The following is a 10,810-nucleotide window of genomic DNA, read 5'->3' as shown; positions in this document are numbered from 1 at the left end:
ACAGGTGGATTATCGGTTTCACACAGAAACCTCAAATGATTTGCCTTTTCTTGTGTCGGTATTATGCTGAAGCTGAATTAATGTGTTGTAAAAATTCTGTTCTATTTTGTCTCTATATTTAGTTATTGTAGAATAAGCTATTCTAACAAGCCCAGGGGACTATATATATTTGTTTTCTGAGAAGGATCTGTCATATACCTTTCGAGCATACCCTCAAACAAATGCACACCGACGCACGTTGTAAAACCACGGGTATAAGTAGAGRTAAGTGCCAAATTGGAGAGCGACACTGTTGTGTTGTGAAAGTTGCTAAGCGACCGTCTTAGAATAAGTGAAGGGCCTAGGGAGGGTGAAGTGGGGTACAAGACGGAGAAGGAGCGGGTGAGAGAGCGTTCGTGCCGAAAGGGAGAAAAATTGTCAGTGCTATGATTTTCACACAGACTAACAGTGAGCTAGCTGTGCTTCGTCTAACTAGCCGAGAGTCTTCTTTTGGGAGTCTGGGGGTATTTTTAGGAGTCAAACAGAGAATAGGGAGGGTGTAATCCTCATCTATCCAGCCGAGGCTCGTTAGTAAGAAGGGTGTGATCTTCTGTTACCAGTCTAGGGGTGTCTGTCCTCTGTTAGGGGTWGAGAGCACGTCTGACATGGGGCTTCTACAGAGGATGCTGAACAAGACAGGCTCTTCCACGCACATCCTGGGTTAGACTCAACAATGCAACACTCGAATCATGCTTTGTGTACGCAACTTCCACTAACAATGGAATGTAGGATAAGGTACTTCAGTCCAAGATGACACGTTTTCTTTATTCTCTTTTTCACGTCTAGACAGCCTCCATAAAAAACTGCAAACACGAGACGTTTAGCTATGTCGTAATTCTACCTTCGTTCCAAGACACCTTTTTAATGTTATTATTATTTTATTGAGTGTTATTTACTTACAATTGCACAGAGTATTTGGTTCCATTTCTGATGAATCGTTTCTCCCCCCTCCACTCTCTGCCTGCCTCTGCGCTCTATCGTCAGTCAGAAATGCTTTTCCTCCAAGTGGGGAATATCAAGCAAGTAGCAATGTAAAATAATGGCATTTTGAAAGACATTTGTAAACAATTATTCAAATGACTGTCCGCTGTTAGAGCAGTAATCCGAGGGAGAAAGCACTCAGAGAACAAACACACACATCAGTTTGACCAGGGGTAATTCAGCATGGAGAAAGAGGATGACATCTCTGGAGGCAGAATTGTAAATGTGTGTGTAAGCTGGTGTGRGGTGTTTCATGTTACTCTGCTCTCTAGCTGCTCCACTCTTAAAGGAAGGAACATGGTTTCAGGGCATGGGAGGAGGGAAATGGAGGGAATAGAGCTTCTGCCACTGAGGGCTTGTGTCATCGATGTCACACTTAAGTTGTTTTCCTCAGAATGGAAAATATCCAAGTGTGGTTCAGTGGCAGGGGTGAGATAAAGGGTCCTGTGGGGCTGCAATATGCACAGGCTTAGTGTGCTAATGTCGGGCTGGAACAAAACCCTGCACTAATAACTGCACTCCAGGACCAGAGTTAGCTGACCTTGTTCTGTGTTGGCTGTTTCTCTCACCCTCTACCTCCACAAGCCCCAGCCGGGACCCAGGGCTGGCCTCTCTCTCCCCCCATTTGGAGCAGACTAAGGTGGGGTCCACACAGAGGGAGCCCCCCCCCCCCCCCCAGGGTGGAGGTATTTCTGCAGAAGGCGGAGGAGGATAAAGCAAACTTCCTAAATCAACAGGTGGTGGTAGATCACACACCAAGAAGACAAATCATGGATGGAACATTTATCTTTCAATGATCAAATCAAGTTAACACATTTAATAGCCCGTCAACTCATTATTCAGGCCTGTAAGTTATTTCCTCTCTCTTTCCTTTTCCAAAGGCTTTAGAATTGATTGACAGACACATTTCCTCTTGCTTACACTAGAGGTGAAGGTAATAGGCATGTGTTTGTTCTATGTCCAGCTGCACACACATCAACTCCTCTGATCTCACCTCGTTCAATCCAGATGTGTTGGATTTCCAAGTGAAATGCCGACCTTGATTAACGCACTGATAGACGTACAGTAGCATATCACTATAACCCACACATTATATACATTATACACACTAACTGAGACCAGGATCCTACCGCTGCAGATTTTACATTTCCAATATGTCCTCCTCCATAAAGAATATGTACTTTAGCACCCTTCACTTCCTCTCCCTCGTTCCCCACCTCCTCCCTCTCTCTCTCTCCGTACCTCCTCTCTCGCTATTCCCTCTGGCGGTAGATATATAGTTATGATGAACACGCCGTATTGAAGTGGCTGTTGAGTCTCCTGGCAGATAGGATGTATTGTGGCTGGGAGTTTAGAGGCCCTAGCTGGAATAATGGCTTCTATAATTGCACTCTAGGGAAAGGTACAGCAGCTAGCCCAAAGATMTCACTCTTCCTCACCAGCCCTGAGGCTGACTACCACAAACCACTGAGAACAGTGCCAATTCTAACCACCCATCACTCTTTCTTTCCCTTTCTCCATCCCTCCTTCTGTTCCTTCTTCCTTTCATCTTCGCTTCCCTCTCTCTGTCTCCTTACCTCCCTTTGGACCTCCATCGCCTTCTTTCCCTCCCTCCCTTCCTGCTGGACAGGGAGAGGCTGGAGGCCGAGCAGAGACGGGCGGGAGCGGGTAGAGCAGCAGGCCCAGTTTGAGGAGTGCTTTGTGGGGCTGAGGGAGGAGATGGAGAGGGGGATGAGACTGGTGGTGGAGGAGGAAACACGCGGGAAGGAGATACAGAGAGAGGTGGTGGAGGAGCGACTGAGAGAAGCAAAGGCAATGGAGGCTAAAGCCCAGGTGGGACAGATCTAAACGTGTATGTGTGTGTGTGTGTGTGTTCCACCACTTGTACAGACCTCTGTCTGATTCCACTCGCACTTCACTCCTCCTCGCTCTCAATTCAGGGCTTTATTGGCATGGAAAACATGTTTACATTGCCAAAGCAAGTGGAATAGATAATAAATAAAAGTGAAATAAACAATCAGAAATGAACAGTAAACACTACACTTGCAAAAGTTTCAAAAGAATATAGACATTTCAAATGTTATATTATTGGTTATGTACATTGTTGTAAATGTGCAAATAGTTGAAGTACGACTTCTACACACACACTCTCAGGAGGACATGAAGAGGTGTGTTAGGGAGACAGAGGCACAGAATGACCTACAGACTCTCCAGGACAGACAGCATGGAATTCTCTCATGCAAAACAGGCAAGAATGTCTACACATSCACACCCAGACGCTCAGCAGTTTCTCCTCTTTCATCATGATCTCTCCATCTCTCTGCTCTGCATTCCTCTCCCTCCTGTATGCCTGCCTATATTAATACTTCTCTGTCATTCTGTATAGTGTAAAGGGAGAGTATTGAGGAGAATGGGTAAWTTGAGCCAAAGGGGTAAGTTAAGGTCTCTTGTTTGTAAGATCATTCACAAAATGTATAATTTGACCAAATATTTAGGAAGAGGTCATTTCATGGAGCCTATGAAGGAAGAAACCACATGGAAAAAGTGGTAAGCAAGTTAGGTCCAGAAAACAGATTTTCACCCAGTCAAATGAATTTGTTTAATGGTTCCATGATTCTCGACTCTAAACCAAAGTACTGTAAATCATCTTAAGATTGTTCTATACATCAGTTGGGGTCTCTATAAGATTCTATATGAGGTACTAAACCTAGCACGAAAGTGCATCCTTGTAGCTGTGTGGGGTAATATAGTCAAAATGTTTGCCTTGGGGTTAAGTTAAGCCAATAGCCATGGGGTAAGTTTACCCAATGGTTGAGCCAATGGCAAGTTGAGAAAATGTAAGTGTTTTCTTCCCAGGCATAGTGCAAGGAATTATTGCTGCGATTTGAGGTAACAACATGGCCTGGCCTATGTTAAAAGTGCAACGAATAAAATACTAAGTGTTTTAGGTAATGATTAAAAGACAAAAAAAACGATTGTGTTTGGGAAATAAAGATTGACGTGATTTTAAAAAGGTAGTGGTAATATTTKATTCAGTACAGAAATGTATAGGCAGCTTAATTTACCCTGTCCCGCAGCTCAACTTCCATACCTGGGGTAAGTTGTGCCAAGAGACCACTTTTTGGACAAGCTTTGTTTTCAAAACTGTAATGTTTACATGAATTCTGGTTATTTCCAGGGATGCATCCTGAAATATATGTAGATATCTTTGTTGGAAAGAAACTATATTTCCCTTGACAGAGTGATGCTGAATGTAAAACTAGATGATAATTGTACATGAAGTACAATTGATGGGACTTGCTTTAACTCTTTAAAAGTATATTTGTGGTCGTGAAGAACTACGTAGAATAGGGTTGTATGTATACCTAGTGATAGCTAGCTGTAGTTCTATCTGAATTAATGAACTCTCTAGGCTCACCGTAACATGGTAGGAAATGTTTTGAGATAAGTTATAGTTGTGGTAGTGTCTGCAGTAGTTAATGGTGGTGAACTGGTTATAGTTGAAAGAGTAAGTAGGTGAAGATTGGTTGGTATGATAAGGAAATGCCTGAACATGTGAATGTTGGTTTGGTGTCTCTAGCTTGAACGGTTCAAGAGTTACAATTATTGTTGGTGTGTATTTTATGACATTTTACGTAGTTATAATTTATAGTGCAGACCAGAGCTAACTAGCTATGCCCACACTCTAAAATGAAAAGGTTCCTGGAGTATCCTCTAGGGGTTATTCCGATTGAAACTGTGGGGGAACCCTATAAGTTCTTTTCAAAGAACCCCTTTAATGGATCCTTGAAGAACATTTTAAACCTTTTGCGGGTTAATTTTTGACCTCCCCCCCCCCCCCCGCCTATTATTAATATTACGCATAACAATAACACAATATTTTAGTTCTCCGTGTTTATATGATTTTTAGGTGGCAAAGCCAGAAGTAAAAATGAAATAAGGTAAACTCTCAGAAAGAGCCCCAAGTCCTCTGGCGTGCTGATGTTAATGTGTTGATGTTCTCCGTATCCATCGCCCAGAATGATTTTGCAGTGCGTGGTGATCGAACAGGTTTCCTGTTATATTCATCAGAGGTTGTAGGGAGGGGGAAGTCTGTGAATCCCCCAAAAAAATGTGTGATTATACAGATGATTAACAAAACATGCACAAAGCAGAATTCATACCTTGGTTTTCGTGGTGAATGTGAATGAAAAAAAACACAGTTTTGTTAATAGTTTTCATTCACATGCCTTGTCCATAATGTAGAGGCCTATGGGATTATTCATTGACTGAGGTAAGGAGGAGGATGGTAAGTATGATCAGAATAACATTACCCAATACAAATTGACATACCTTTTGTATGCCTCCTTGTCTGTATACCTGCAGACACAGACACCAAAAGTGAGCAGTTCAGTCATCAGCACACAATACAGCTAGACATTTCAACATATTTTATAGCCTACATATTCTTACCTCTTTGTTGATTGATATCCATTGAATTGTGTCCATTTTCTGTTTTAGAAAGATTTGCACAAATATGAAAAGATAGACGGTATCATCATAAAACATGATCAATTTAGATCATACAAGCGACAAACCTTACCTTAACTGAAAAATGTAAAGATCTCAATTTAAGTGCCTGCACATGCTGTCCGTTCAAATCCAAATGTTTCAGTCGGGCAGTTAGGTTCCTGCAAGAACACCCACCAACTAAGGAGGTTCCTCGATGAACCCCACCTTCTATGGGGTCCTTGGAAGAACCTTTTGGAGGGCCATTTTCAATGCCAAGAACTCTAAGGTTCTTCGAAAAACTTTGAGGATCTTAGAAGAACCCTTGTTGAACCCCTAATTTTTAGAGTGCAGGACCAGAGCTAGAGCAGTAGTTGTGTGGTCAGTAGTTGTGTGGTTGTTGCAGGTTCTTTGGGCCCTACAGAATGGACATGGTCCGTAGTTGTGGCCAGTACTACTTTTGGTTAGTCGTTTTGGTAAGTATTTGTGTGGTTCAGTAGTTGTGGTAGGTAGTTGTGTGGTTGTGGTCAGTAGTTGTGTGGTCAGTAGTTTTCTGTAAGTAGGTGTGTGGTCAGTAGTTGTGGTCAGTAGTTTTCTGTAAGTAGGTGTGTGGTCAGTACTTTTCTGTAAGTAGGTGTGTGGTCAGTAGTTGGTCAGTAGTTTTCTGTAAGTAGGTGTGTGGTCAGTAGTTGTGTAACCTAACGTAGCAGGTGTAAAACAAACACCTGAACCTAGATTCCCTACGTACTGGTCCTGATGAGAATTTTAAAAACGGTTCTCTACTACACTGTTCAACCAATCCAGTAAACGTGGAGTAGGAGTTAAAATGGAGTGTCACTTTGTTAACGTCCAAAGTGGAAGTTGCATCACAGGCTGTATTCCTTTTGGTCAGTGCTATCTGGGATCATTGGGACGTCCCTACCCTAGCCCTTATGGTAAAATTAACCATAGCCCTTACCTAACCTTAACCCCTAACCATGATAAATGGCAACTTCAAATTGGGTAGGGGCATCCCAAGGATCCCGGATAACACAGACCCTTTTGCATTTCCCCTGAAAACAGGAACATCCAGTTGTTGGGGACTCGGCAGAGGCTAGTAGTTGTGGTCAGTTGTGTGGTTGTGGTCCGCAGTTGTGGCCAGTGTCTAAACTACAGTTGATGCGTGTGAAAACTGAGCGATGAGAAGTGATCGGTTGAAATATATGAAGCGAGTGACCGGAGAAGGCTTCGCTCTATCCAATCAGAGCAGCGGGATCAACGTACAGCCCGCTCTTCTCTTTACAGACAGGAAAATTAGCCAGTTGAGTTTAGAGCACGGGGCACGATCCTGAGAAGGAGTACACTGTTGCCTTGGCTGCCTCCTTGTTCTAAATTCAATCACCCTCCTCATTATTTTTGCCTGCGCTACCACATGTGCTTCTGCATGTGGGGGTATCCATAGAAACGGCTCCATTATGGCTGCTCAATGATGAGACATGAGAGCTGTTAGCTGACGTTAGCTACAGTGACTTCAGAAAGTATTCACACCACTTGACTTTTTCCACAGCCACCACTATGCTTGAAAATATGGAGATTGGTACTGTTGTGTTGGATTTGCCCCAAATTTGCCCATTCAGGACAAAAAGTTAATTGCTTTGCCACATTTTTCAGTATTACTTAAGTGCCTTGTTGCAAACAGAATGCATGTTTTGGAATATTTTTACTCTGTCATTCGGGTTAGTATTGTGGAGTAACTACAATGTTGTTGATCCATCCTCAGTTTTCTCCTATCACAGCCATTAAACTCTGTAACTGTTTTAATGTCACCATTGGCCTCATGGTGAAATCCCTGAGAGGTTTCCCTCCTCTCCGGCAACTGAGTTAAGAAGAACGTTTATAGTTTTGTAGTGACTGAGTGTATTGGTACACCATCCATCGTGTAATTAATAACTTCACCATGCTTAAAGGGATATTCAATGGCTGCTTTTTTATTTTTACCCATCTACCAATAGGTGCCCTTCTTTGCGAGGCATTGGAAAGCCTCCCTGGTCTTTGTGGTTGAATCTGTGTTTGAAAATCACTGCTCATCTGATGGACCTTACAGATAATTGTATGTGTGGGGTACAGAGATGAGGTAGTCATTCAAAAATCATGTTAAAAACACTATTGTACACAGAGTGAGTCCATGCAACTTATTATGTGACTTGTTAAGCAAATTTTTACTCCTGAACTAAAATACAAATAATATTTTAAACTTCTTGCACACAGAACATCCATCTGGTGATGGTGATAACTGAGTAGAACAATCCATCTACTCCAGACTGACACTTATTTAGGCTTGCCATAACTAAGGGGTTAGTCGTTTCAGCTAGTACAGCCGTGCCATCTGAYCCAAAACATTGTCCAACGTTCACCTGCTGCCCAATATGGCTCCTTTCCCACATATGGAAAGCCGTTCAGCATGAATCACAATAATAAATCATCAGAAATGTCATGATCCATTTCTTCCCCGTCATCTGAGTACTTTTTTGATCTTGTACGCAACGCTAATGCAGCATGTGCATCCATTCATCTTGGTCCATTGTAAATTACGCACGCTCTCACTGTGTAGCTGACTCCAAGTAGGCCTAGAGTAGACTAATAAGACTGCTTGGATTCGGTGGACTGATAAGGGTACACTGTTTTGAGATTATATTACAATAGGTGAATACAATAGAGAGTGGTCCACCCTGTTCCTCATTCACAATTGGTGATTTACATAATTATGCATAGTTCGCTTCCTTATGCATAGTTCCCCCCCATCTTACTATACTTAATTTATTTCATTGGATATACACTATATATACAAAAGTATGTGMACACCCCTTCAAATMAGTGGATTCGGCTATTTCAGCCACACCCGTTGCTGACAGGTGTATAAAATCGAGCACACAGCCATGCAATTTCCACAGACAAATATTGGCAGTAGAATGGCCTTAGTGACTTTCAACGTGGCACCGTCATAGGATGCCACCTGCCCAACAAGTCAGCTTTTCAAATCTCTGCTCTGATAGAGCTGCTCCGGTATTGTGAAGTGGCAAGGTCTAGGAGCAACAACGGCTCAGTGTCGAAGTGGTAGGCCACACAAGCTCACAAAATGGGACCGCCGAGTGCTGAAGGGCGTAGCGCATAAAAATCGTCTGTCCTCAGTTGCAACATTCACTACTGAGTTCCAAACTGCCTCTGGAAGCAACATCAGCACAAMAACTGTTCGTCGGGAGCTTCATGAAATGGGTTTCCATGGCCGAGCAGCCGCTCACAAGCCTAAGATCACCATGTGCAATGCCAACCGTCAACTGGAGTGGTGTAAAGCTCCCCGCTATTGGACTCTGGAGCAGTGGAAATGCATTCTCTGGAGTGATGAGTCACGCTTCACCATCTAGCAGGCCAACGGAAGAATCTGGATTTGGCAGATTCCAGGAGAACGCTTTGGTGCAGAAGGAATAATTGTCTGAGGCTGTTATTCATGGGTCGGGCTAGGCCCGTTAGTTCCAATGAAGGGAAACTTTAACGCTACAGCATACAATGACATTCTAGACGATTCTGTGCTTCCAACTTTGTGGCAACAGTTTGGGGAAGGCCCTTTCCAGTGTCAGCATGACAATACCCCCGTGCACAAAGCGAGGTCCATACAGAAATGGTTTGTTGAGATCGGTGTGGAACAACTTCACTGGCCTGCACAGAGCCCTGACCTCAACCCCATCGAACACCTTTGAGGATGAATTGGAACGGAGACTGCGAGCCAGGCCTAATCGCCCAACATCACTGCCCGACCTCACTAATGCTCGTGTCTGAATGGAAGCGAGTCCCTGCAGCAATGTTCCAACATCTAGTGGAAAGCCTTCCCAGAAGAGTGGAGGCTGTTATAGCAGCAAAGAGGGGACAAACTCCATATTTAATGCCCATGATTTTGGAATAAGATGTTTGATGACTTTTGGCCATGTAGTGTCGTTTAGGTGTATTTTGGACGGACCAACTGGGTGGGCAACTTATCTTAACGTGTAGAAAATGTTAGTATTTACAGTCTATGCGCTTCTGGATGAATCAACACATTTTCTGACTGATTAAAAATTTGCATTTGGTGTTCTGTGGTTTCTGATGACCTATTTTAACACAATAAATGCATTCATTTAGCAATTCATTCTTTATTATGGAATATTTATACAATTGCAATAGCAAGGTCAGAACTACCTTCATGGCCATTCTAGTGGTTATGYAATTCCAGGCTCTTAGTGTTAGACTTACCCATAAAGACTCACAGCTGTAATCGCTGCCAACGGMGATTCTAACATCTARTGACTCAGGAGTGTGAATACTTATGTAAATGAGATATTTCRGTATTTCATTTTCAATAAATTTGCACAAATTCCTAAAAACATGTTTTCACTTCATCTTTATGGGGTAAAGCTGTCACTTTTGATTGATATGAGATATTTTTGTTCCTACAATGCCTTGCAAAAGTATTCATCCCCTTGGCGTTTTACCTATGTGTCTTCACCGTGCATGTGTCTTCACCCCCTTTGCTATGAAGCCCTTAAATAAGGTCTGGCGCAACCAATTACCTTCAAAAGTCACATGATTTGTTAAATAAAGTCCGCCTGTGTGCAATCTAAGTGTCACATGATCTGTCCCATGATCTCAGTATATATACACACACCTGTTCTGAAAGGCCCCAGAGTCTGCAACACCACTAAGCAAGGGGCACCACCAAGCAAGTGGCACCATGAAGACCAAGGAGCTACCCAAACAGGTCAGGGACAAKGTTGTGGAGAAGTACAGATCAGGGTTGGGTTCTAAAAAAGTARGAGCACCATTAAATCCATTATTAAAAATTGAAAGAATATGGCACCACAARAAACCTTCCAAGAGAGGGCCSCCCACCAAAACTCARYGACCAGGCAAGGAGGGGTTAATCAGAGGCAACAAAGAGACCAAAGATAACCGGGAAAGAGCTGCAAAGCTCCAGAGCGGAGATTGGAGTATCTGTCCATAGGAGCACTTTAAGCCATGCACTTCAAAGAGCAGAGAGATTAAAGTCAAATGAATACAACCCCCTCCAAAAAAAATCAATTTAATTCCAGGTTGTAAGGCAACAAAATAGGAAAATTCCAAGAGGGTGAATATTTTTGCAAGCCACTGTATTACAGATTTGAATAGCAGAGAAGTAGACAAACTTATCGAAATTGTCACACCAATCTAACATTTTGTCTGACTTGTTGGGAAAGTGGTCAAAACTTGTTGTTTTTTTAAAGTTTGAGAAAATGCTGTTGCTGCGCTTACTAAC

The sequence above is a fragment of the Salvelinus sp. IW2-2015 genome, linkage group LG3 (genome assembly GCF_002910315.2).
Source record: "Salvelinus sp. IW2-2015 linkage group LG3, ASM291031v2, whole genome shotgun sequence".
Lineage (NCBI taxonomy): Eukaryota > Metazoa > Chordata > Actinopteri > Salmoniformes > Salmonidae > Salvelinus > Salvelinus sp. IW2-2015.
This window is presented reverse-complemented; position numbering follows the sequence as displayed.